At 38.0% G+C, this 26,864-nt stretch overlaps 1 protein-coding gene and 1 pseudogene across 3 annotated transcripts in view; both read left to right on the top strand.

The window, feature by feature from the left end:
- The window catches only part of KIAA1958 (KIAA1958 ortholog), a 189,806-nt gene that overhangs the window by 17,618 nt on the left and 145,324 nt on the right, over positions 1-26,864 (top strand). The gene's annotated exons all lie outside the window — the stretch shown is intronic.
- Positions 1,271-3,410, top strand: LOC100393274 (eukaryotic translation initiation factor 2 subunit 3, X-linked-like; annotated as a pseudogene).

Genomic DNA, 26,864 nt, shown 5'->3' on the forward strand with positions numbered 1-26,864 from the left:
CAGTGCCACAATAAAGATACGTGTGCATGTGTCTTTATAATAGAATGATTTTTACTCCTTTGGGTATATACCCAGTAATGGGATTGCTGGATCAAATGGTATCTCTAGTTCTAGATCCTTGAGGAATCACTACACTGTCATCCACAATACTTGAACTAGTTTACCCTCCTACCAACAGTGTAAAAGCGTTTCTGTTTCTCCATGTCCTCTCCAGCATCTGTTGTGTCCTGACTTTTTTTAGTGATCACCATTCTAACTGGTGTGAGATGGTATCTCATTGTGGTTTTGATTTGAAATCTTTTATATATATATATATATATGTATGTATGTATACATACATATATATATGTATACATACATATATGTATACAAACAAAAATATATATATCTACATATATATGTATACATATATATGTAGATATATATATTTTTGTTTGTACAAATTTATGAGGTACATGCGAAATTTTGTTACATATGTATATGGTGTAGTGATCAAGTCAGGGTATTTAGCATGACTATCATTGGAATAAGACATTTTTGTTGAAGATAGTCACCCTACTCTGCCATCTAACATTGCATTTATTCCATCTATCTTACTCTGTGTTTGTACCCTTTAACCCATTTCTTTTTGACCTCCCCTTGATCCCCTCACCTCATCTTTCCCTATCTGTTATCTGTCTTTCCATTTCCACCTCCATGTGGTCAAATTTTTTAGCTTTTCCGTGTGAGACTATGCGATACTTTTTTTGTGTGTGCCTGGCTTATTTTACTTAAGTTAATGACTAACAGTTTCATCCACGTTGCTGAAAATGACATGATTTTATCTGTCCAATGAGTTGTTTAGGCTAGCACCCTGGTTAAGACCAGAATTTGGACTCAGGCTGCCTGGTTTTGAATCCTGTTTCTGGCCCTTTTAAGTACATAACGTCTCAATGCTTTAGTTTCCACATTTATAAAATGAGTATAATACTAACTATATAGCTCATGGGGTTGTTGTGAGGATTAGATGAATTCATGTGGGTAGAGTGCAGGCACATAGGTTATATTATTACCGATGCTTAAATATATAAAAGAGAGTGTATTTGAACACTAGGTAGCAGAGAAAGTTGAGCCTAACAAATCCTTGAACTGTATGATGTAAAGTCTATATATGTCTCTATTTTGACCTTGCAGGTAATGTAGCAATTTATTAAGAACATTTTGAGGTTTTGGGAAACTCCACAGGAAGTGGAAATGGTCTCTCCCTGGCCGGCTTGCGCGCCGGATTACATCACCCGCCTTGCACTGGGGAGGGGTATGATGGCTGCCCTCAGTATTGCCTGCACAAATATCTACCAGGTCTGCAATTAATATAGTTCCCGCAACTTTGCACCATGTTTTCCCATAAGCCTACCGACAGGCACTATGCAGATTCAAGCAGAGAGAAGTCCAAGCAGTGAGGCCGCTGTTGCACTGGCCACCCTGAGCCCCTCGTCGGCCTTCCCGCCTCGGCTTCCTGGCCCCACACTAGGACCCCTGCAGCCGATCAGGTGGCAGCCAGGGCAATTTCCTTCCTGTTTTGGCAAGATGGCGGGAGGAGAAGCTGGAGTGACTTTGGGACAGCCGCAACTTACCACCTTGGTTGTTAGCAAGTTGACGCCACTTTCTTTTTTTTTTTTGAGACGGAGTTTCGCTCTTTTTACCCAGGCTGGAGTGCAATGGCGCGATCTCGGCTTACTGCAACCTCCGCCTTCCTGGGTTCAGGCAATTCTCCTGCCTCAGCCTCCCGAGCAGCTGGGATTACAGGCACGCGCCACCATGCCCAGCTAATTTTTTTTGTATTTTTAGTAGAGACGGGGTTTCACCATGTTGACCAGGATGGTCCCAATCTCTTGACCTCGTGATCCACCCGCCTCGGCCTCCCAAAGTGCTGGGATTACAGGCGTGAGCCACCGTGCCCGGCCGACGCCACTTTCACACGAAGTTATCAGCAGACAAGCCACGTACAATTGGTCATGTAGCTTATGGGAAATCCACAGTTGTCAAAGCTATTTCTGGAGTTCACACGGTCAGATTCAAAAATGAACTAGAAAGAAATATTACAATCAAGCTTGGATATGCCAGTGCTAAGATTTATAAACTTGATGACCCAAGTTGCCCTCGGCCAGTATGTTGTAGATCTTGAGGGAGCAGTACACCTGATGAGTTTCCTACAGATATTCCAGGGACCAAAGGGAACTTCAAATTAGTCAGACATGTTTCCTTTGTTGACTGTCCTGGCCATGATATTTTGATGGCTACTATGCTGAATGGTGCAGCAGGGATGGATGCAGCTCTTCTGTTGATAGTTGGTAATGAATCTTGCCCTCAGCCTCAGACATCTGAACACCTAGCTGCTATAGAAATCATGAAACTGAAGCATATTTTGATTCTACAAAATAGAATTGATTTGGTAAAAGAAACGCCAAAGAACAATACGAGCAGATCCCTGCTTTTGTCCAAGGTACAGTAGCAGAGGGAGCTCCCATTATTCCAATTTCGGCTCAGCTGAAATACAATATTGAAGTTGTTTGTGAGAACATAATAAAGAAAATTCCAGTACCCCCAAGAGACTTTACTTCAGAGCCCCGCGTTATTGTTATTAGGTCAACAAATTTGTTACCGATGTTGATGTCAACAAACCTGGCTGTGAAGTTGATGACCTTCAGGGGGGTGTAGCTGGTGGTAGTATCCTAAAAGGAGTATTAAAGGTGGGCCGGGAGATAGAAGTAAGACCTGGTACTGTTTCCAAGGATAGTTAAGGAAAACTCATGTGTAAACCAATCTTTTCCAAAATTGTATCCCTTTTTGTGGAGCATAATGATCTGCAATATGCTGCTCCAGGCGATCTTATTGGAGTTGGAACAAAAATTGACCCCACTTTGTGCTGGGCTGACAGAATGGAGGGGCAGGTACTTGGTGCAGTTGGAGCCTTACCTGAGATATTCACAGAATTGGAAATTTCCTATTTCCTATTTCCTGCTTAGACGGCTTCTAGGTGTAAGCACTGAAAGAGACAAGAAAGCAGCAAAGGCTCAAAAGCTGTCTAAGAATGAAGTATTCATGGTGAACATAGGGTCCCTGTCAACAGGAGGGAGAGTTAGTGCTGTCAAGGCCGATTTGGGTAAAATTGTTTTGACCAAGCCAGTGTGCACAGAGGTAGGAGAAAAAATTGCCCTTAGCCGAAGAGTTGAAAAACACTGGCATTTAATTGGTTGGGGTCAGATAAGAGGAGGAGTGACAATCAAGCCAACAGTAGATGATGACTGATGAACACCAGTTAAATAATACATTTGGATGGAGTTGGAAGTTGGAATTTCCCTTAACAACCAAGGAGTTTATTTTCAAAGCAATATTGGGGAATTTATTTACAGTTTGTTACCTTAGTAGATAGTTGTAAGATTATTCTCATGTTTTTGGTTATGAAAACTTAGGGACTGAAATTAATATAAAAGTTGGCATAATGTTGGATTGAATCTATATTTTGAGAGAAGCATTCCCATATAATGTCACAATTATATATCATGCAGTTTTGTTCTGTATGTCTTGTTTTGTTTTGTTTTTGAGTCTGGCTTTGTCACCCAGGGTGGAGGGCAGTGGCCTGATCTGCAACCTCTGCCTTCCGGGTTCAAGCAGCCTTTGAAGTAGCTGAGATTACAGGTGTGTGCCACCACACTTGGCTAATTCTTGTATTTTTAGGAGAGACAGGGTTTTGACATGTTGGCCAGGCTGGTCTCTCCTGACCTCAGAATGATCACCCCACCTTGGCCTCCCAAAGTGCTGGGATTACAGGCGTAAGCCACCTTGCCCTACCCATATCATACAGTTTGAAATGAATTTTTGCTACAACCAGCCTTTGCTTTAGCGCGCACGCACGCGCACACACACACACCACTGAACCTATCTGAAATAAAGTTTTATTTTCGTGATTCCTCTTTGAATAGCTCCAGCCGATGGGACTGTTGTACCAGTGAAAACTTAAAGAGACAGATTCTCCTTGAAGAACTTCTCCCTTTTCTTTGGCTCCATATTTTTTATTGCTTTATCTTTGAAATTTTGCATGAAAAGGATATTAATGGGTTCAAATCAAATTGTTCTTTAGAGATTTTAGAAATTGTTCCTATGGACAAATCTTTTATTTCTCTTGCTCTTCCTGGCCTGAAACACAGGAAACCAGAGTCAGAAGTTATCTTTCTTTCCTTGTGATGGCTTGACATTTTTTCTGCATTGTTTTATGCCTGAAATCCATCTTCCTCCATTGGAAAATACTGTTATACCAAATAATTCTAGATGAGTAACAAAGATCTTTCTAGCCCTTCATTTTATGTGTGTTTTTTTTTAACTGTTACATTATGATCATAACACACGTTGTAATATTACTAATTTTTGGACATTCCAAAAAGCCAGGAAGTAAAAGGTGTTAGAAAGCAATAACTGAGTCAAGATGCCCCACAGAGATTCTAGTTTAATTGTTGTGATTTAATTGGCTTGGAGTAGAATTCAGGCATTGGTATCTTTAACAACTCTCCTCAGTGTTGAGAAATTTAGAGAGTTGAGAAGTAGGTATATTAAATTACGGAATCTCACTGAGTTTTGAAAGTCTGATAATACAGTTTGCTTTGCTTTTCTTAAATTTGCATTGAGATGGGATTTGAAGCATATTGTGCTCTTTTGAATGTTGAAGTTGCATTGTAGAAGTTGAGAACCTCTGGCTATGGGTTATCTAAGTTGATGTTTTGAGGACACATTAATGTTACATACTTGGCTGACTTTGAAGGTTGTGTTGTGGCATGAGGAACACAAATAAAACAATTCTACATCAAACATTAAAAAAAGAAAGAAAAAGAACATTTAAAAACTAATACTTTTAATTAGCATAGTGTTTTCAAATTGTATGTTGTTGTAGCACTTCACAGATGGTTATCAACTTTTGTTGAAAAGGATGTTTACTTTTATTTCATTCAGAGAAAGACTGTGATTTAGTAAACAGTGTGAGTGGTTAGGTGATGAAAGGCGAGACAGGATGCATGATGAAAGGCAAAGCATGGGATCCAGGCAGCTGTAGGAAAGATTGCTTGTTTACTGGAGCAGGCAAGAACTTTGCTTTATGAGTATATAGGTCAGGGCAATAAAAAATTCAATTTAAACTGACAAACAGCAGTGAAGGGGATCAGATAGAATGATGAGTGAGTATGTACCCCTTTGCTTTGAAATGTGTCACCAAATTCTAGCATTTGAGTGTCCCTTAATATCAAAGAGGTAGAAGACCGATGAACTCATATAATGAATATAATTAAGAATGAACAAATTTTTGTGTTTCTCTAAAGTAATTTTTGCACTATAGGGCAAAGCTTTTGGTAAAATCTGAAGTATGGAGAAAAATGAAGTTTAACCTATAGAGTACTGTGACAACTTGTGAAAACAAATGTTAGATTGTTTTTCTTCATGGTAATTAAGGATAATTTTAAATGTGTAGTGTGTTTCTGATGTGTTACGTGTTTATACATGTTTGTGACTATTTGGGTATTTGCTTTTTTTTTTTTTTTTTGGTGAACACAGCCAGATAAATGCAGATAGAGTCTGCAGTGTTTCTGCCACACTAGCTTTATTAGGAACTTTCTGCCTTTTTTTGCAGGATCGTGGGTTGTAATTTTGGGTTTCTGTGGGCACATTAATTCTGAATGGGACCTAAGATTGTGCTTAACTAGAAGTGTGGTGGTTTTGGTCGTGAGTTCATAACAGGACTCAGGTGCTTACATACCCAGTGGACATTGCTATTGTAGCAATTGTGGTATATAATTGAACTTGAAGGTCACTTGGAATATTCCTAGCCATTACATTAGACCTCTGAGAAAAATTTTTTAAGTGCAATTCAATATTTATGATTTAGTTTATAGTTAATCTAAGGCCTTTTAGAAGTATTTGTGGGTAGAAGAAAGGAGGCTATACATTTACAGAGACCCTGATGAAGCATGAAATTGTGACACTGAATTTTTTTTTCTTTCCCAGCTCTCTGCTGATGCGCTAGGCTCTGGTCCAAGGAGTGGCATATGACTCTCAAATAGTCCCTGTATCCTTTGGCAATCACTCTTTTCAGGGAGGTTGATATATCATATGTACATAACAATGTTTAGAGAAGAGGCCGAGCACCATGGCTCACACCTATAATCCCAGCACTTTGGGAGGCCAAGGCGGGTGGATCATGAGGTCAAGAGATCTAGACCATCCGGGACAACATGGTGAAACCCCGTCTCTACTCAAAATGCAAAAATTAGTTGGGCATAGTGGTGGGTGTCTGTAGTTCCAGCTACTCAGGAGGCTGAGGCAGGAGAATTGCTCGAACCTGGGAGGCAGAGGTTGCAGTGAGCCGAGATTGCACCACTGCTCTCCAGCCTGGTGACAGAGTGAAACTCCATCTTCAAAAAAAAGAATATTTAGAAAAGATGTGTGGAATTGATGGAATATTTTAGATTTTTCTTTCTTTTTTTCCAAGAGACAAGGTCTCACTCTCTTTCTGGGGTGGATTGCAGTGGTGTGGTCACTGCTTACCGTAACCTTGAACTCCTGTGCTCAAGTTATTCTTTTGCCCTAGTCTCCTGAGTAACTAGCATTATAGGTATGTGCCACTATGCCTGGTTAACTTTTTAATTTTTTTGGTAGAGATCGGGTCTCACAGTGTTCCCAGGCTGGTTTTAAATTCCTGGCCTCAAGTGATCCTTCTGACTTGGACTCCCAAAGTGCTGGGAACTACAGGCATGAGCCATTGTGCTTGGCCAGTTTGGTTCTTTTGAATGGAAATTTTTGTTTTGTGTGATATCAATCAAACATCTGTACCTTTAAGATGAAAGTATAACCCTAAGATGCTGTATCCAATTTTTTTGTTTGTTTGTTTTTAAGAGATTAGGTCTCACTATATTCCCTAGGTTGGTCTTGACCTCCTGGGCTCAAGCAGTCCTTCTGCCTCAGCCTGTTGAAGTGCTGTGATTATAAGCAAGATTCAGTATCTTTTAGCTTTACTTGGTAATTCTAAATATTTCTGTGGGTTTTTGACTTCTTTGAGAATTGGATAAAATCTTTGAACTCCTTTCTTTCAAAAGATATATCTATACATGTGACATATAATTTTATATACATTTTAGGAAATATGTGGACTCTCTTGATACATTATGCAAACAATCTCTATTTTGTGTATTAACATTTTAGCATATGACTTTCTTTTAAGAATACAAACCTTAAAGGCTTGAGAAGGATTAGGAAAGTGAGCTTCTGATCTTCCAGAGAAAATTTACTTTTTTGAGGAAAGAGAGATTAACATGCCATTTTTCCATCAGAAATTGATTTAACTTGCTTTTTCAGATAAATATACTACTAGTATGCATCTAGTTAAATTATTCTTCTGCACTGTAGGTTATGAAAAAATAGTGTCTTACTGGTGTATTCACAAAGGCAGTCTAGCAAGGAAAAATTAAAAAGCTCAAATTCTCATTCTCATTTCTAAGGGAATAGAGAGGGAGAATTCATTATGTCAAGCATTACAAATAAGCATGTATTAAAGCAGCTACATATGATGATGGCACATTGTTGGAACACCCTAAGAAAGATAATTTGCATGGAAGATGATTATTCAATAGGGCTTTAATTTACAAGAAACATTCCACCATTTAATTGAGCCCTTTTACACATACTGCTTCGCTTCAGTAGATTACATTTGCTCCCTGCATATGTACAATGCTAGAAGGGTGGTTAAAATCAGATTCAGCCTAGCTGGAAGGTGAAACAACAGCTGAAAGTCATGTTGTAAAAATATACATTATTAAATATCTGAGGATTATTTTTGAAATCAGTTTTCTGTTGCCTGGTTTATACCATAAAGCTGATTGTCTAATTTTTTTTCTAATAAGATTTTTATAAGATTATTTAGCCCTGCCGGCCACTAGTTAAACTATATGGTTCAATTTAAAATTTTTTTTCACTTTTATAGGCCATTCACCTATATAATAGTTTTGCAAAATGAGCAAACATAACCTGCATTTATAGTCATTTCAGAAAGAAAATTAGTTGATAAAGAAGATACAGAATAAACATTTCAACAAATAGCTGACTTGTGATTAAAATGCCTCCAAAGATAACATATGGTAAAAAAATTTTTTTAAAGAGCAGTGTAGATACATTTAATGTTTTTTCTGTCAGTGTTAGCAGAACAGTGTATGGAGAAAGCTTATCACAGAGAGGTTCTATCCTTGGGACATTTAAAATAAGCATCGTTTTAAGAAGCCAATAGCCAGGCCCATTCTTTTTTCTTTTTTTTTTCTTTTCTTTTTTTTTTTTTTGAGGCAGAGTCTTGCGCTATCGCCCAGGCTGGAGCACAGTGGCGTGAACTCGGCTCACTGCAACCTCCACCTCCCAGGTTCAAGCAGTTCTCCAGCCTCAGCCTCCTGAGTAGCTGGGATTACAGGCACATGTCACCACACCCAACTGATTTTTGTATTTTTAGTAGAGGTGGGGTTTCACCATGTTGGCCAGGCTGGTCTTGACCTCCTGACCTCAGGTGATCAGTTCTCCTCAGCCTCTTGCCAGGCCCATTCTTAATGGGAAAACACTGAATGTGTCCAAATGAGGCAACACTGAATGCAGGTTAAGTCAGGAGCAAGATGAGGGTGTTATCACCATTGTTTGGGAGGTGCAAGTCTATATATAGTAAGTAAGGTAAGGCAAAAAGGAATTACAGATGTTGAAAAGGAAGCCATACCTTTATCGCCATTTCCAGGAATAGTGATACCGTAAAGGAAAAGAACATTCCTGAGAATAAGGTGAAAGTTTGAAGTGGAGGAAAGAGAGGTTGAAACATTTTCTGTTTAGTACCCCCTTGTTTTTGGTGAATGAAGGCTTTTTGCTGAAAGTAGAGGAGATGAGGGTGAAATTGGGCAACTAAGAAGAATGGGAAGAAAAGATACGGAGAAGCTGCTGTGATGAAAAGTTATGTGGAATAGCTCCAAGAGCTCAACAGAGGGTGAATTAACATGAAGACACTGGGGAGTCAGTCAACAGAGGTGGTTTCTGTGAGTCAGGGTGGCATCTGGATTCTCTGAGCATAAGCGGTTCATTACCTATGTAGGCAGCTTAATAATCACCTGAGTGCTTAAGGAAGTGGTTCAGCCCCTTCCACACAGAGTTGCTTCTAAGATCTTTTGACTGCACAAGACCCGGGAGTTAGAGACCTTGTAAAATCAGTTATAAGTAAGGTAAAGAGAAAGGAAGGATGAGACTTGGGGAGGAGAAACTGGTGTGGTATATTCACAGTGGGCAGAACTGTCAGTGGGATGTCTCTGATTGTGTACAAAAAGGCCTAGATGGTAATTCCCACCTCATAGGGTTGTTGTGAAGATTTACTGAATCAGATGTCACTGTGAGCATGAACTGTTTTCCCACTGCGCCCTGCATATAGTAAACTCTCAGTAGATACCTACTTTAAATGGGAAAGCAAAAATCTCTGTGAGCCCAGTTCTTCCAGATATTTAGGCAGTCTTGTTTCCCACGCATCCTTTCAATCTTCAGCATGTTTAAAATTTCTCTTTACACTGATCCTGGTGTTTGTGCTTTCAGATTTGCCTTTATATCTTAAGAAATCTCTGCTTGAGCCTGCCACTCTTTGTCCCTGTTTCTCTCTTTTCTTTCACAGGTTTCTCAAATAAATGGTTACATATACTGTCTCTTCTCTTATTGTGAAATTGGTTTAATTTCAGAGAATTTGGCTGCTCATATTTCTCTTCTACTCAAATTCTCCATGTAGCTAAACATAGATAATGGACAAATAAACAACAAAGTAAACTGTCAGGTGTTAATAAATGCCATGGAGAAAAGTAATTCAGTGTAGGTGGCCTAGGGAGTGCCAGGCATGTAGAGGGGAGGTTTGCCAGTTTTTGTGCAGTAGTCTCAGATGGTCTTTCTAATAAGGAGACAATTACACAGATCTAAAGGTTGGGAAGGAGCAAATCGTGCAACTATCTGGGGAGAAGAGCATTCCAGGCAGCCAGGAAATCCCTGAAGTGGGGACTATGTTGTTGCATTTGCAAAAAAGCAAGGAAGATTTTACAGATAGAACAGAGTGATCAAGCAGAGGGTGGTGTCAAGAGAGGTAGGCAGGTAGATGTGGCATTGAAAGCATGTGGAAATTATCTGCTGCTTGCTTCTGTTTTCTCAGTGAGAGGAAGGATGAGGCAAATGGAATTGGAGATTTGAAGAGATGTTCAGTTAGGAAAGTGGGAGAGTAAATACAGATTAGAGCAAAGTGTGATCCTTCGACCAGTAGCACCAATATCATCTGAGAATGTGTTAGAAATGCACATTCTTGGGATCCTTCCCAGGTATATACTGAATCAGAAACTCTGGGGGTGAGGGAAGACAATCTGTATTTTAACAAGTTATTCTGTTGTACAGAAAAGTTTGAGAATCACTGGATTAGGGAGACAAGTATAATGCACTAAGAATTCATTTGAGCTTAGTGGTCTAAATTTGATGTGAAAGCAGTCAGTAGATTGTGTTGAAGTAAAAAAGGTTGAGATAATTGGATGTGCACAAAGGGTTATTTTAAATGTTACACCATAAAATCTAAGCTACATAAAGAAGCCAGGACAGGGCATCAAAATTTGTGGGAATATAGCTAAAGTAGTACTTTGGGGAAAATTTATAGCAAATAAACTCAACATCTTCAGGTTTTGTCTTATGAAATTAGAATGCTAAAAAAACAGCAAGTGACACCAAAAAAAGTAGAAGAAATATCAGACTATAAATCAGTGAAATAGAGTAGGAAATAAATAAAACCAAAAGCTGGTTCTTTGAGAAGCTTAATTAAAAATTAAAAAAATAGAAGTTTATAGCCATACCGATCAGAAAATTAGGAGGAGATATACAGATTACCAATATTAGGAATGAGAGTTAATACCAACATGAATTTACAGATATTAAAAGGCTAGTAAGAGACTATTATGGTCAACCTTATGCCAGTAAATTTGACAACTTATGTAAAATGGATAAATTCAATGAACAGTGCAAACCACCAGATCTCACTCAAGAAGAAATAGAAACCTGAGTAGTCCTGTATCTATTATAGAAATTGAATTTGTAGTTGAAAACCTTCCCACCTGGGAAACTGCAGACACAGATGGCTTCACTAGGGAATTCTACGAGACATTTAAGGAAGAGATGATATTAATGATATTCAAACTTCTAGGAAATTGAAGAGGAGAGAATACTTTCCTTTTGATTATATAGTATAGACACCATAACCAGGCAAGGATATTATGAGTAGAAGTATAGACCAATATTTTTAATGAACATAGCTGTAAAAATACCTGACAAAATTTTAACAAATAAAATTCAGCAATTCATAAGAAGGAAAACATATCATGACCAAGTAGGTTTATGGAATGCAAGCTTGATTTAACATTCAAAACCGAGAAAAACAATTTATTAATAGGCTAAGAAAGAAAACCATATGATTGTTTGATTGCTGTAGTTGTAAAAAAATAATTTAACAAAATCAAATGTCTATTCTTGATTTAAAAAAAAAACCTCTTAGCAAACAGTGGAATAAAAGAGATCTTTTCAACCTGATAAAGGCATGTATGAAAAACCTACAGCTAAACTTCATATTTAATAATTAAGGACTGAATGCTTTTCCCTAAGATCAAGAACATACAGCTTTGTGCTGGAGTTTCTAGACAGTGAAATAAAGGAAGACAAAGGAAAAAAATTCAGGTTAGAAAGGAAGAAGTACAACTGTCTGTATTCACTGACAGCGTGATTTTCTGTGTAGAATATCCTGTGGAATCTACAGAAGAAATACCAGAAATTCTAGAACTAATTAATCAATTTGGGAAGGTTTTAGGATGAAATTCAATACATAAAAGTTAATTGTTCTAGCACTTTGGGAGCCAGGCACGAGAATCACTTGAGTCGGGGAGTTTGAGACATTCCTGGGCAACATAGTGAGACCTCATCTTTTTTAAAAAAAAAAAGTCAATTGTATTTCTGTATATTAGCAACAAGCAATTGAACACTGACATCTAAAAATACCATTTGTACTAGCATCAAAAACATTAAGTATTTAGAGATCAAGTTAGTAAAATTCATTTAAGATGTATACACTAAAAACTGTAAAACATTGCTGATATAAATTTAAAATGCTAAAATAAGTCAAGCGATATACTGTTTTTATGGTTCAGAAGATGCAATATTATTAAGACTGACTGTTTTCTTCAACTTGATCTGTAGTTTCAATGCAATCTCAGTTAATATTCCAGCAATGTTTTTAGTAGAAATTGGCAAATGGATTTTCAAAAGTTCTTACAGAAATGCTAAAGTCTTAGAGCAAAATACATTTAAAAGAGAATTAAATTTTAGGACTTACTTTTCCTGGCTTCATGACTTATTATAAAGTCACAGTAATCAAGAGAGTGTGTTACTGATGTAAGAATTGTTAAAGAAAAAACCTTAGACAAATTAAATTTAAAAGAATTTAATTGATTGAAGAATTATTTACGAATTGAGCAGACCCTCTGAACCAAAACAGATTCAGAGTCTCCACTGCAGCCATGTGGTGGAAGATTTATGGTCAAAAAAAGGAGAACGATTTACAGAAAACAGAAATGTGAGGCACAGAAACAGACACTTGGTTATAGATCCATGTTTGCCTTATTTGAACATAGTTTGAAAAGTTGGCTGCTTTTAATTGGCTGAAACTCAGTGATTGGAACAAGAGTGGGTTATAGTCTGTTTACACATCCAGTTAGGTTAGAGTTCACTATGTAGGAAGAAACCTTTTTTTGAGATGGAGTTTCGCTCTTATTACCCAGACTGGAGTGCAATGGCACGATCTCGGCTCACCGCAACCTCCGCCTTCTGGGTTCAAGCAATTCTCCTGCCTCAGCCTCCTGAGTAGCTGGGACTACAGGCGCGTACCACCATGCCCAGCTAATTTTTGTATTTTTAGTAGAGACGGGGTTTCTTCACCTTGTTGACCAGGATGGTCTTGATCTCTTGACCTCATGATCCACCCGCCTCGGCCTCCCAAGTGCTGGGATTATAGGCGTGAGCCACCGCGCCTGGCCAGGAAGAAACCTTTAGACTGAACTCCAAATGTGGAAGGAGGCAGCTTTAGGCTAAACTTAATTTAACAGAATAAATAGAACAAGAGAACATCATAGAGAGTCCAGAAATAGGCTCACAGACAAATGTGGTTACTTGATATTTGACAAACGTGAAAGGTAATTCAATGGGAAAAGGATAATCTTTTCAACAAATGGTGCTTGAAGAATTGTATATCCTGATGCAAAAAGTGAACTTCATTTTATTTTTGAAAAAATTTTTCACCAGTAAACCTTTTGCTCTTCTAAAAAGTGAACTTATATATACCATGCACCATATATAAAAGTTAAAATGGATTATAGGATTAATATAAAACCTAATATTGTAAAATTTCTAGAATGAAACATTGGTGAAAAGCTTTGTGACCTTGGATTATGCAACGATTTCTTAGAGACCGACACCAGCAAAATTTCATAACAGTAAAATTAGATAAATTGGATTTCAGAAAATCTAAGAATTTCTGCTCTTTGGAAGACACTATTAAAATAAATACAAATACAAACCATTGGGAGAAAATATTTTGCAAATTATACAACAAAAGATTTGTATCTAGACTTCATACAGAACTCTTAAAAGTCTAAACTAAAAACATGATGAACTCAAAGATGGGCAAAAGATTTGAACAGATCCAAGAAGATATACAGATGCACATAAGATATTCGATGTCACTGAAATGCAAATCAAACCAGGGTGAATTGCGTATCTATTAGAAAGGCTAGAATTAAAAAGTCTGACCTGGTGTTGGCTAGGATATTAAGTAACTGCAATTCTTATATACTGCTGGTGGAAACTGCAAAATGGTACAGCTACTTTGGCATACAGTTTTCACCTTGTCAAAAAGTTAAAAACATGCACTTCCTACCTGACCCTGTTTGGCCAGTAGAAAGGAAAACAGCTGGGAGTGGTGCCACATGCATGCTGTTCCAGCCACTTTGGAGGCTGAGCCAGGAGGATCACTTGAGCCTAGGAATCTGCAGCTGCAGTGAGAGAGACCTTGACTCTTAAAAAAATGAAAAGATTTGTAGGACTAAGTTGGAGGCTAATTAAAAAAAGAAAAAGGGAAACGTGTATGTATGAAGACTTACATGTGCATGAATGTATATGTACAGTCTTATTTGTAAAGCTGGAAACAATCCAAATATCTATTAGCAAGTAAATGCATAAAATAATTTTGGCATATACATACAAGGGCATATTTCTTAGCAATAAAAAGAATGAACTATTGATACACCCAACAATATAGACTAATCTCAAAATACTTACATTGGATGAAAGCAGCCAGGTCAAAAAGCAGATACCATATGATTCTATTTATTTAAAATTCTAGAAAATGCAAACTAATTTGTAGAGATGGAAAACCGATGAGTGTTTGCTTTGGGAGTCGGTGTGAGATGGGGAGGGGGTGGAGGGGAGGAATTAGAGGTTCTGAAGGAGTGATATGATATTTCGGAGTGATATGTATGTTTTTTCTAATCATGGTGATGGTTTTATGGCTATTTATTACATGTCAAAACTTATCAAATTGTACATTTAAAATATGTGCAATCCATTATATTTCAATTATATTCCAACCAAGGCATTTTAAAAAAAAGTAAAATAGGAAAGAGCAGTATGACAAAAGGTAGCCAAGTGTAATAGACAAATATGCTTTGGACATATAACACTTCACTAAGCAGATGATGGTAGAAACTAAACATTTGGGGCTCTAAAAAAAAAACATTATTGACTGGCATTTGGAACCAACTTCATTCTTTGCTATTTTTAGTTCATTTTTTTAAGAGACAGGGTCTCAACTATGTTGCTCAGGCTGGAGTACAGTGGCACAGTCATAGCTCATTGTAGCGTCAAACTCCTGGGCTCAAGCAGTTTTCTTGCCTCAGCCTCCTAAGTAGCTGGAACTACAGGCATGCACCACCATGCCTGGCTAATTTTTTTATTTTTATTTTTTAAGAGACAAGGTCTCACTGTGTTACCCAGGTTGGTCTTGAACTCCTGAGCTCAAACAGTTCTCCCACCCTTGGCCTCCCAAAGTGTTAGGATTACAGACATGAGCCACCATGCCCAAACTAGCTCATGATTTCTCTGTGGATTGCTCTATGAAACATGTTATTTACTAATGTGTGCTATTATCATATTTATATGAGCTTGAAGACAAATAGGATGTGTCTTTATGATGTATGAACTTATGCTCATAGCTTCCCAAACTGTTTTCAGGATCCTATTGGAAGTTTTATGATTTAGTTTTTGCGTGATGGTTATCACCAGGACATCACATACACCAGTATTTAAATATAATTTTACAGTAGCAAAAGCTTCGTCGAAGACATAGATGACTTTTAGGCTTTTAGGAATTCGTTGTTTTGAATTATCCTTGTGTCTCTTCTGAATATTAATTGATGTAGGTTTGCCTTCCTTAGTGCTTGATATGTAGGTGTTCAGTGATTACTGAATTAATAATCATAGTGTAAGAGAGGCAAAATAGGCATGCTAATTAGGAAAACAAATTCCAAATCCTTCAGTTCTTGGGCATTTCCAGCAGATACATATGATTGCGGCAAATCATAACAGTGAGAAATGCTGAAGTACCTTTTTGAGTTCAAAGACATTTTTGTACCAACCTGTTTCTGACAAACAGCAACTATATGGTATTAACTGGACCCCAGTAGATTATGTTCATGTAATTGTTATATTATTATAGCATTTAATTAGTATTTCAATAAGTGCTGATATAAATGCATCACCTTGTCTCTTGTTCCTAATTATACAATATTATATAATTGGGACTGGTATAATAGAAAAAAGGGAGTTCAGTCCCCTTGGTGATATGTCATCTTAATTAAGATCAAGGAGTTCTTAACTTTTGTGTGTATGGGAAAATGGCAAAGTGAAAGCAGTTTCTTTGTCACTTTATACTGGACTTGATTGATTAAATTGGTTTAGTAAGGAGATGGCAAATTAATTTGCTTTTACATTTACAAAACACTTAAGATGAAAAATAGAAAAGATAGAGGTAGATAAACATGCAATGTACATATTACCACTAATGAAATCTAATTCAGTATTTAGCACTGGCTTTGAGTAGAAGTACTACCTTCAATTGTAGATAAGATAATGAATGTGGTATAGTCTCAAATAACTAGAGGCTGAATGAAATTGATATATTGCATTAGTTTTGCATTATTTATTGTGTCTGATAAAGCAACAGCATATGCTTGATGCTTTTACCATCATCTACATGATACTCTATACTTTTCCAAGTGAGTGGCTATATTGGTCCTAGGTTAACTTTTACAGTAAGAGCTGTGGTATTCTGTATAAATTAATATCTCCAAACTTAAACTGTAGATAGGAGAATGGCAGAAGCAGCAGAAGCACTGATTGAAAAGAAAATGAAGCAACAGAGAAATGAACAGGGTGTTGAAACTGAGAAATAAATGGATTTTTCACAGTAATTATGCACTGTAAGTGATTCTAAAATAGGAAATCCAGACCATCAAGAAAATACTGAATAGAAATAAATGTTAATTTTTAGTTCCCAATAAGAACAAAGTCAAAATATAAAGAATAAAAATGGAAGCTAGAAATACTGATGTCCTGAGTTTTCCTTCTAGGAATCCTTTTTAGACCATCTGTGGTTTGGATCAAGACAGCATATGTTGGTCCTTTTCAACATATGAAACATATCCCTAGCACCTGGCATACAGTACTTGAAAGTTAGGAGGTGCTAAATAAATGATTTTTTAAAATCTTTTTTTCTTTCATGATGTAATCTATGCCATCTCCTTCTTTGTTTTGTTTTCTATTTCCTTAATTTCTCCTTTACCTTATAAGCCCTTTCTTCTTGTTTCTTTTATAATGTTTTAAACTAGTTGGGTTTAATATTTAAACAGTTTAGTTTTCAATTAAAAAAAATTTCTAATAAAGACATGTAAAATGATCAATCTTCCTGGGTTCCTTGCTGCCTGTTTTCCTTAGGTTTTAATGTCTCGGTTTCTTGTATTTCTAAATAGCCTATACTTTTTTTTTTTAAGGTACAGGTCTTGCTCTGTTGCCCAGGCTGGGATGCAGTGGTGTGATCATAGCTCACTGTAACTGCCAACTCTTTGGACTTAAGTGATCCTCCCACTTCAGCCTCTTAAGGAGTAGTTGGGACCACAAGTGTGTGCCAACATGCCCAGCTAATTTTTTAAATTTTCTGTAGAGACAGGTTCTTACTGTGTTGCCCAGGTTGGTCTGAAACTCCTGGATTCAAGTGATCCTTCCATGTTGTCCTCCCAAAGAGCTAGAATTACAGGCGTAAGCTACCATGCCAGGCCTTCTAAATAGTTTATTGTATTTAGAAGAATATTTTAAAAAGATTTTCTCTTAGATTATCATGATATTTTTTACTTTTATTGCATTTCAGTCATAAATATGGCCTATATGATTTTTGCATTTTGGAATTTTGAGATATTATCTGTGGTATATTGAATGATAACTTTTGAGAAATGTTCTGTATGACCGGGTGTGGTGGCTCACTCCTGTAATCCCAGCACTTTAGGAGGCCAAGGTGGGTGGATCACTTGAGGTCAGGCGTTTGAGACCAGCCTGGCCCCACCTTTTTTTTTTGAGACGGAGTTTCGCTCTTGTACCCAGGCTGGAGTGCAATAGCGCGATCTCAGCTCACTGCAACCTCCGCCTCCTGGGTTCAGGCAATTCTCCTGCCTCAGCCTCCTGAGTAGCTGGGATTTCAGGCACGCGCCACCCTGCCCAGCTAATTTTTTGTATTTTTATTAGAGACGGGGTTTCACCATGTTGACCAGGATGGTCTTGATCTCTTGACCTTGTGATCCACCCACCTCGGCCTCCCAAAGTGCTGGGATTACAGGTGTCAGCCACCGTGCCCGGCCCTACCCCATCTTAAAAAAAAAAAGAAATGTTCTGCAGGCACTGGAAAATAATATATATTCTGTATTTGAAATAATTACGTACTCCAGTTTAATTGTTATTCTGATTTTTATATCTATCTTGAATTTTTCTTCTAATTTAGTTTTTTAAAAACTCAATAGGATACATTCTCTGCTATCCTCATTGTTAAAGTGCATTAGACTGATTACTGTATGCCTTTATATGTCCTTAAATAACTGTTTTTCTCCACACATTTGAATGATTACTGCTGGGCATACAATTCCAGTTTTAAAGAACTTTTTCCTAAGAAACTGTAGACCACCTTTGCTGTCCTCTAGTTTTTCATGTTTCAAGATAAGGGATCTTATTCTTTTAGTGCTTTATCACTAATACTTCATCAGTAGTCACCCAAGTCTCACCTTGTCCTGTTTAATGTCTCTCCCACCTCTCAGTAGCTCTGGGACTACTTTCCTTTCACTTGACTCACATTTTATATCTGTCCAGTCACTGTGCTATATAGATCTATCTGGCGTATACACTTAGCCTGGGCATTTGTTGGGGCCATGATTCCCTCCTCCTTGGTTACATTCCAAGGATATGCTTGGCTTGATATAGTCAATCATTGTCATTGCTTGCTTTGACCTTGAGTCCTGACCCTCATTGACCCAGTTGAGACCAATTACCTCATTTCGACTTACCATATTTACTTATTTATGGCTCCATTCTTGGTTATAGTCATAAAGCTCAGCCGCTTTGCCCAGCCCGGAGACTAAAGCTGGGCAAGATAAATGTTCTAAAGCTCTTAACTGAGAAGGTCTCGCTTGGCTCAGTCTCTAGTGGGTCCTTGAAACAGCCCAGGATATCAGAGCAGGTGGTGTTCATTCTCATTGTGTGGACCTTAACATCCAGCATCTGCCTCTTGGTTACAGTAGGTGAAGTAGAAATTTGAATCCACATGGCCCAGATTGGTTTTAGAATGGATGGTGGGAGTACTCTCAAGTTAACAGGTGTGGGTGGCTTGAATTAGCAAAATACAGGGCTATGCGATGACAACTGGGCAATGTCATTTCTACCCACAGCACAGCTAGGTGTCATCATAGCATTCATCCTCACAGCCACCCCTCAGAAATAGATTTCTTTTTTGCACTTATGATTCTTTATTTGAGAAATAGCATTACATTCAAATGCTAGGGGTTGTTAGGATGCTGAGATTTTTCAATTACCTGGAAATTGGTTGTGTTCCTTTTAAAGTACCAACCAGCCACCCTAGGCAACATGGTGAAACCCTGTCTACAAAAAAAATTAAAAACTTCGCCAGGTGAAGTGATAAGCACCTGTAGTCCCAGCTACTTGGAGGGCTGAGGTGGGAAGATTGCTTGAACCTGGGAGGTTGAGGCTGCAGTGAGCAGAGATCATGCCATTGCACTCCAGCCTGAGTGATGAAGTGTCTAAAAAAATAATAAATAAAAAAAGGAAGCACCAACCAGTAGATATGTGGTTTTAGATTTGCCCTAGATTAAATGCAATTTAAACCATTTATCAGATCTGGTCTCTGGCCTAGAATTTCCTCACCTTGTTTTATGCTTTTGAAAGTCCTGGGGAAGATTGTCCTGAATTGGATTCAGATTGCTTGCTTTTTACTCTTTGACCTCATAGGTGAATAGACACTGTTTAGATGGGGAGTTATGTTACCTTAAGTTACCACATGTATCAAATACGCCCCAAATAAAGAGTATACATAACATGCAACCCCCGGAAATGGTTTAAGACAAGACTCAAGATTTTACAACTGAGGGAACACTGAGGTTTGTAGGTGATGAAGCACAGTCGCAGATTGCATTGCAGAGATTCTGAGTTATTACTTTGGGGCCATTGTTCTCAGTTCCCCCTACTCCCCTGCTACTTACTTTATCCACCTCCACACATACACAAGGCTTTAGTGGCTCTTCTAGCCAACTGATACACCCCTTCTACTCGAACTTCTAAGGAATGGTGTGTGTGTGTGTGCGCGTGCGCTCGTGCACGTGCATGCATGTGCCCCTCATCTCATCTCCTGTTGATTTCAACTATTTTTGAAAATGTTAATCCAACATTTCCCATCCATATTTCTACATACCCAAAAGCTAACAAAATGCCACTTGTGGTACAGACATTAGGAGTTCTGAGGGATTAATACAGTTCTGAAGGAGAGAATTGTGTTGTGTGTGAGATTTGAGAGAGGTTCTAGTTATGGTGCTCTTGAAATAAAATATGGATGGATCCAAGGCCCAGCCAAGGACATGTGAAACCTGAGAAAACCAAAGCATGGGCTGTAGAACTGGATTATAGGAATTGACTCTCTTTTGCATGCTGAACAGCCATTTACAAATTCATGGCTTTGTCATGCTCCACGCTTGAACGGGGTCTAGTTTAGTGACCCGGTTCAGTTGATTGTATACCTCAGAAAATATGGATCGACTGAAACTAAGAGAGCTGCCTTAAAAAAAATTGTAGTAAAATACATATAACATAAATTTTACTACCCTAACCATTTTAAAGTATACAGTTCAGTGGCATTAAGTTCATTCACATTGTCGTGCTATCTTCACCATCAGCCATCCCAAAATGCTGCTTTCTTTATGATGCTCTAGAAAGGTGAGAAGTCTTCTTTCCTAACTAGTGTAGTGTTATCCAGAGGTCTTTCTGCAATGATGTTCTCCTTCTGCACTATTCAGTTAATAGCCACTAGTCATTTGGCTCTTAAGCAGTTGGAATGTGGTTTAGTAAGGAAGTGAACTTCTAATTGTTTAATTATTTTAAATTTAAATAGCCACTGTAGAAGAGGATTAGCAACCTTTAATGACCCTAGTACAGCCCTGGAATACTAGAGTTGCTCTAATTAGCAGTGCTCTAATGCTTCCAGAGGAGTCAAGGCTCATCACTATGGTAAACTAGGTTTGCATTTTCTCATAGAAATGATAATACAGTTCTGGTTGACTTTGTTATCTGGGGATATTCTATACTTCTATTCAGCAGAATAGGCTCAGTGAGATTTTTTTTGAATGGCCTAAATAGAACATTGTCTTTATGATAAGATTTTCATTTCTATCTAAACCAGTTGATTTACCATCTTTGGACTTCTGTCTCCTTGAATAGACTTGCCATGTGTTTCATTTCCCCAGAATTTCCTCCACAGGAGATTGCAACACATTGTATTTAAGGCTTAGTACATGTTGACTCTTTAATTGTGTCAGAGATGGTTGCATCAATGAAAGTTTAGGTAGGTGTTCTCTGTAGGGATTAATGAGAGAATGTTTTTACTCTGCTGGCTATCAGTTGACATTTAAAACACTTCATCTTCTCCTTTGCTGTGATTGCTCAGTAGTCACCCTTACCCACCCTCTCAGGACCATAAACACCAGAAACATTCTCTCCTGGAATCTATAGCACTTGACCTGCCTATAAGCATACAAATCTTGGGAAAATAAGCATATCCTGCAGTTTTCATTTATTCATAATCGTATCTTCCCAGTAATGGGAAAGTAGACTGATTCTGGGACCACCGGTGGTCTGTTCATTGCCTGAATAATTTTGCTATTCCTAATGATGCCATTACTCCTGCTTTATCGGTGTTTATTGCTGCAATTATTCATATATAAAAGTAATTTTGTCTAGTACATGAAGGGAAATTTATTTCATATTTCTTTTTTATGTAATTTTCTAGTCCTCATAGAATTTCATAATTTTACTTTCTCTCAATGAGAAAAGCCACATTGTGTCCTTGATTATTGTTACTGTTTTGCATACTTATTACATTGCATAACCAAAATATGAACAGATCCTCAATTTACTGAATCTGGGTGAGCATAGAGTGAAGGAATAGGACAAAGGGGGCTATTAGGATTTTTGGAAGTAAAAGAAGTTGAAAAGCTCCATTTATCTTCTTTCTTCTTTTTTTTTTTTAAGAAATGGGGTCTCACTTTTTTGACCAGGCTGGTCTCGAAATCCTGGCCTCAAGTGATCCTCCCATCTCAGCCTCACAAAGTGTTGGGATTACAGGCATGAACCACCACACGTGGCCTTTATATTTTTTATTCTGGTATATCTTTATTGATGACTTCTTCCATTCCAAACATTGACTGTCAGTGGTCTTAGTGTATGTCTTAGTCTGTTTTTACTGCTGTAACAGAATACCTTCAGATGGTAATGTTTTTTTTTTCTTGAGACATAGTCTTGCTCTGTTGCCCAGACTGGAATGCAGTGGTGCGATCTTGGCTCACTGCAGTCTCCACCTCTTGGGTTCAAGCGATTCTCATGCCTCAGCCTCTCAAGTAGCTGGGATTACAGGCGTGTACCACTATGCCCAGCTAATTTTTGTAAATTTTTAGTAGAGATGGGGTTTTGCCATGTTGGCCAGGCTGGTCTCTAATTCCTGGTTTCAAGTGATCCACCCACCTCAGCCTCCCACAATGCTGGGATTACAGGTGTAAACCACCTTGCCCACCTGAGACTGGGTAATTTATAATGAACAGAAATTTATTGGCTCACAGTTCTGAAGGCTAGGAAGTCAATATCGAGACGGTAGCATCTGGCAAGGACCTTCTTAGTATGTTATCACATGGCAGAAGATAAGAGAGAGCAAGATAGGGATAAAGGTGATTTTTAAATACCAGCACCAATCCCACCCATGAAAGTGGAACCCACATGGCCTAATCAGCTCTTAAAGGTCCCAGCTGTTAATACTGTTACAATAGCAATTAAATTTCATCAAGAGCTTTGGAGGGAACAGGCATTCAAACCATAGCAGTATCTCTATTTGTTTAAGTTTTATTGGGTTTTAAGAAAGAAGTCCTCTTTGGATAGCTCTGGGGAGGTACTGAATAAGTTGAAGTTACTGCTTCTACAGCCTGGGAGGTGTTTATGATGAATGAACCTATTCGGCACTAACGATTATTATACCAACTTAACTTTTGAGTAGATGATATTGTTTGGGCATTAAGGCACATTTGTACTTTTACACTGACTATTCTCTTTGCCTGGAATTTTCTTTTTCTTCAGAGATAGAGTGACTCTGTCACACAATTATTCAGTGTTTACAGTGACTTTATAAAACATAGTTAGCACAAATAACAAGAATCGACTGTGCGTGCAAACTTAGTACAAAGAAAGAAATATACAGGATGCTGTGGTGAAGAGTAATTGGTAGTGGTAGGAGAGAGACCTTTTCTTTAGGCTGATCCTTTTGAAAGGATTTTAGTTGATATCCGTAGAACAAATAGGAGAAAGAGCATTTTTGTAGGCAAAAGGAATGGCTCTAAAACAGGAAGGAGCTTCACATTTTTAAGAAATTGAAAGAAAAGCAATGTGGCTGGAGGAGAGTAACACAGGATGAAGTTGAAGAAGAAAGCAGGAATGTGATTATATTGTCTTTTGGAGACCACACTAAGGAGTGTAGCTTTGGAATATGTAATGGAAGCCATTGGAAGGTTTTAAGCTGAGAGTGAGATGATTGTTTTGTTTTCAAAACCATAATTATCTCTGTTCTAGGGGGAATTGTTTGAACAGGGCAAGCAGTAAAATGGAAAAATGAATTAAGAGGCTGGGCATGATGGCTCATGCCTATAATCCCAGCACTCTGAGGGTGAGGTGGGTGGATCGCTTGAGCCCAGGAGTTTGAGACCAGCCTGGACAACGTGGTGAAACCCCATCTTTACAAAAAATACAGAAATTAGCCAGGCATGTTGTCATGTGCCTGTGGAGTCCCAGTTAATGGGGAGGCTGAGGTAGAAGGATCACTTGAACCTGGGAGGTGGAGGTTTCAGTGAGTGGGGATTGTGCCACTTGTACTCCAGCCTGGGTGACAGCATAAGACTGTCTCAAAAAAAAAAAGAGTTAAGAGACTTGGCCATTCAATACTTAGTAGTTGCCAAATCTGCTGATATTACCTTCCAAATAGTTGTTAGCTCTATCTCCTCCTTACTGTTGTGTTAATAATTCACCATCTTCGCCTGATTTGTTTTCACAACCTCGTAGTTGATCATTCTGCCTAATCCCTGCCCCCATGTCTCCAGAGAGATGTGATCAATCAAAGTCACCCATCTTATCTTATCCACCTCATTGCCTCTCTAAAAAGCCTCCATCCAGTAACTCCCCAAAGGAGTCTGGTGCCTCCTTGCCTTCTAAGCACCAGCTGTCACTATGCTTTGCCCTTAGTGCCCCACATGACAGAATGTTTCCGCCTCCCTCTCCACATCAGTCGTTTGGGGCTTCCTTGCCTTCCTTTGCTTAGGAATCCTTTGCCACCTACCATCCCATGCAGGTTTAGGTGTTCCTGATATGTTCTTATGATACCCAAAGCCGGTACCTCATACTTAACCATTTTGTATCATTGTCATCTATGTGTCAGCCAGGCTCTCACCTTCCTTCCTCACAATTAGAGTGTTTATTTCATATGCGTGCATTTATTTATTTAGAGGCAGAGTCTTGCTCTGTTGTCCAGGCTGGAGTGCAGTGGCATGATCTTGGCTCACTGCAACCTCTGCCTCCTGGGTTCAAGCAATTCTCTTCCCTCGGCCTCCAGAGTAGCTGGGATTACAGGTGCCTGCCACCACGCCTGGCTAATTTTTGTATTTTTTGTAAAGATGAGGTTTCACTGTGTTGGCCAGGTTGGTCTCGAAGTCCTGACCTCTGGTAATCTGCCCCCCTCAGCCTCCTAAGGTGCTGGGATTAGAGGTGTGAGCCACCACACCCAGCCAGTTTTTATTTATTTTTGAGTACCCAGCATTTCACATAGTTTCTTGATGATGGTAAAGATATAATAACCGTCTTGATGAATGGGTTTCTTCGTAAATGTTTGCTAATTTCTTGACCAGTATTAGGTGAGACTTTTCCCTTTTTTTTTGTAGATGGAATTATACAAATAAAGGAATAATGTGGAACTATAGAAATAAAACCAGTTTTACAAAACATGTATGCACATTTATTTATTCCAAAAATATTTATTGAATTTCCAGGAGATGGTCTAACAATGGAGTGTGTAGGGTATTGAACAAAACCAATCCCTGCCTTCTTATAATTTAGATGGGTCTATGTTTGTACTATCTACCTATATGTATAGGCCCATTTTAATCTAGTACATACATAATACATATTATATTTAGGCTTTAATTTCTAGAATAGTTTTAGAGTTACAGAAAAGTTGCAGAAATATTTCAGAGAGTTCCCATATGGCCCTCACTGAGTTTCCCCTATTATTAACATCTTACATTTGTGTGGTACATCTGTTATAATTAATGAACCGATATTGACACATTATTATTAACTGAAGTCCATATTTTATTTGGACTTCCTTAGTTTTTACCTAGGGTCCTTTTTCTGTCCATCCGTAATACCACGTTACATGTAGTCATCATGCCCCCCTTAGGATCCTCTGAGCTGTGGCAGATTTTCAGATTTAACGTTGTTTTTGATGACCTGGATAATTTTAAGGCATATTGGTGAGGTATTCTAGAGAATGTAAGACATCCCTCAGTTTGGGTTTGTGTATTTTTCTCATGGGTTAACTGGGGATTTGGTGTTCTTAGGATTAAGGCCGCAGAGATAAAATACCATTCTTCATATCAATGGTACATGGTAGCAACACGAATTATCACTGTTGATGCCTTGATCACTTGGCTGAGATAGTGTTCGTCAGGCTTAAAAGTACTCTTCCCTACCTAATTTACTTTTTGGGAGAAAGTCACTGTGTCCAGCCCACACTGAAGGGACCAGAAGTTAGGCTCCATTTTCTTGAGGAGGCGGTATTGACGTAAATTATTTAGCATTATTCTGTAGAGTTGTCTGTTCTCTATTTATTTTCTATATCAATATGAATTCTACTTTGGATTAGAATCCATACTACTTTATTTTGTTGCTCAAATTGCTCTAGCTTTAACTGTTGGGAGCTCTTTGAACTGACTCCTGTGTCCCTTTGGTGTACTCCCATCAGTTCATTTTCTGAACATTTTCTTATTTTCTGGTATTATTAGGTACTCAAGTATCTGTGTTTGAAAATATAAATAATTTTGCCTCTGATTTTATGTAGAATTTGAAAATACTTTGATACGCTTATATGAATTTGGACTGTTGAACAGATTACATTTTTTCAATATTGGATTGGTTTTATTTTTTGTGGTGATTTATATAGCTACTTCTCATAGGGGAAAATATATATGGTTATGGATTTTCTCTGAATGAATATTATATTTATGACCACTGTTTTATACGTTCAGTTTTTTAGAATATAACTTTCGCTTTGCAAACCATGTTAGAGAATTTTTACATTTCTCTGGCTTTCAGAGACGTTTATGGTTGCCAGTAGCTGAACAGATATCATTATGCTGGAAGTGTTTCAGTGATTATATATGCTGAGTGGTAAGATTGCTTAGTCTAAAAAAAGGACTCCACAATATTTGGCTTTTGGTTGTAATTACCAGTCATGCTTGCCAGAAATTAAGTTTAGCTTTTAGAAGCCTAGAATTCTTAATATGTTTGTCTCTAACTAAATATTTCAGAGACTGTTATGAAACTGTCAGTAATTCCATTATATATTTTATGTTCAGCTTATTCTGAGTTACAGTTGATGGAATGTCATATAGCATGTGATTGTGCAACAACAGAAAATGCTTAAGATAGCAAGATGAAAATAGTAATATTTAGTCAAATTACAATTTTGTTTAAAAGGAAACTAACTGTGATCCTAAGTACAAATAAAAGAGGAGAGGGAAAAATACCACAATGTTAACAGAGAATATCTATTAGGTCACATGATACTGCTTTTCTGTTATTTTCCAATT

This window comes from Callithrix jacchus, chromosome 1 (assembly GCF_049354715.1).
Source record: "Callithrix jacchus isolate 240 chromosome 1, calJac240_pri, whole genome shotgun sequence".
NCBI lineage: Eukaryota > Metazoa > Chordata > Mammalia > Primates > Cebidae > Callithrix > Callithrix jacchus.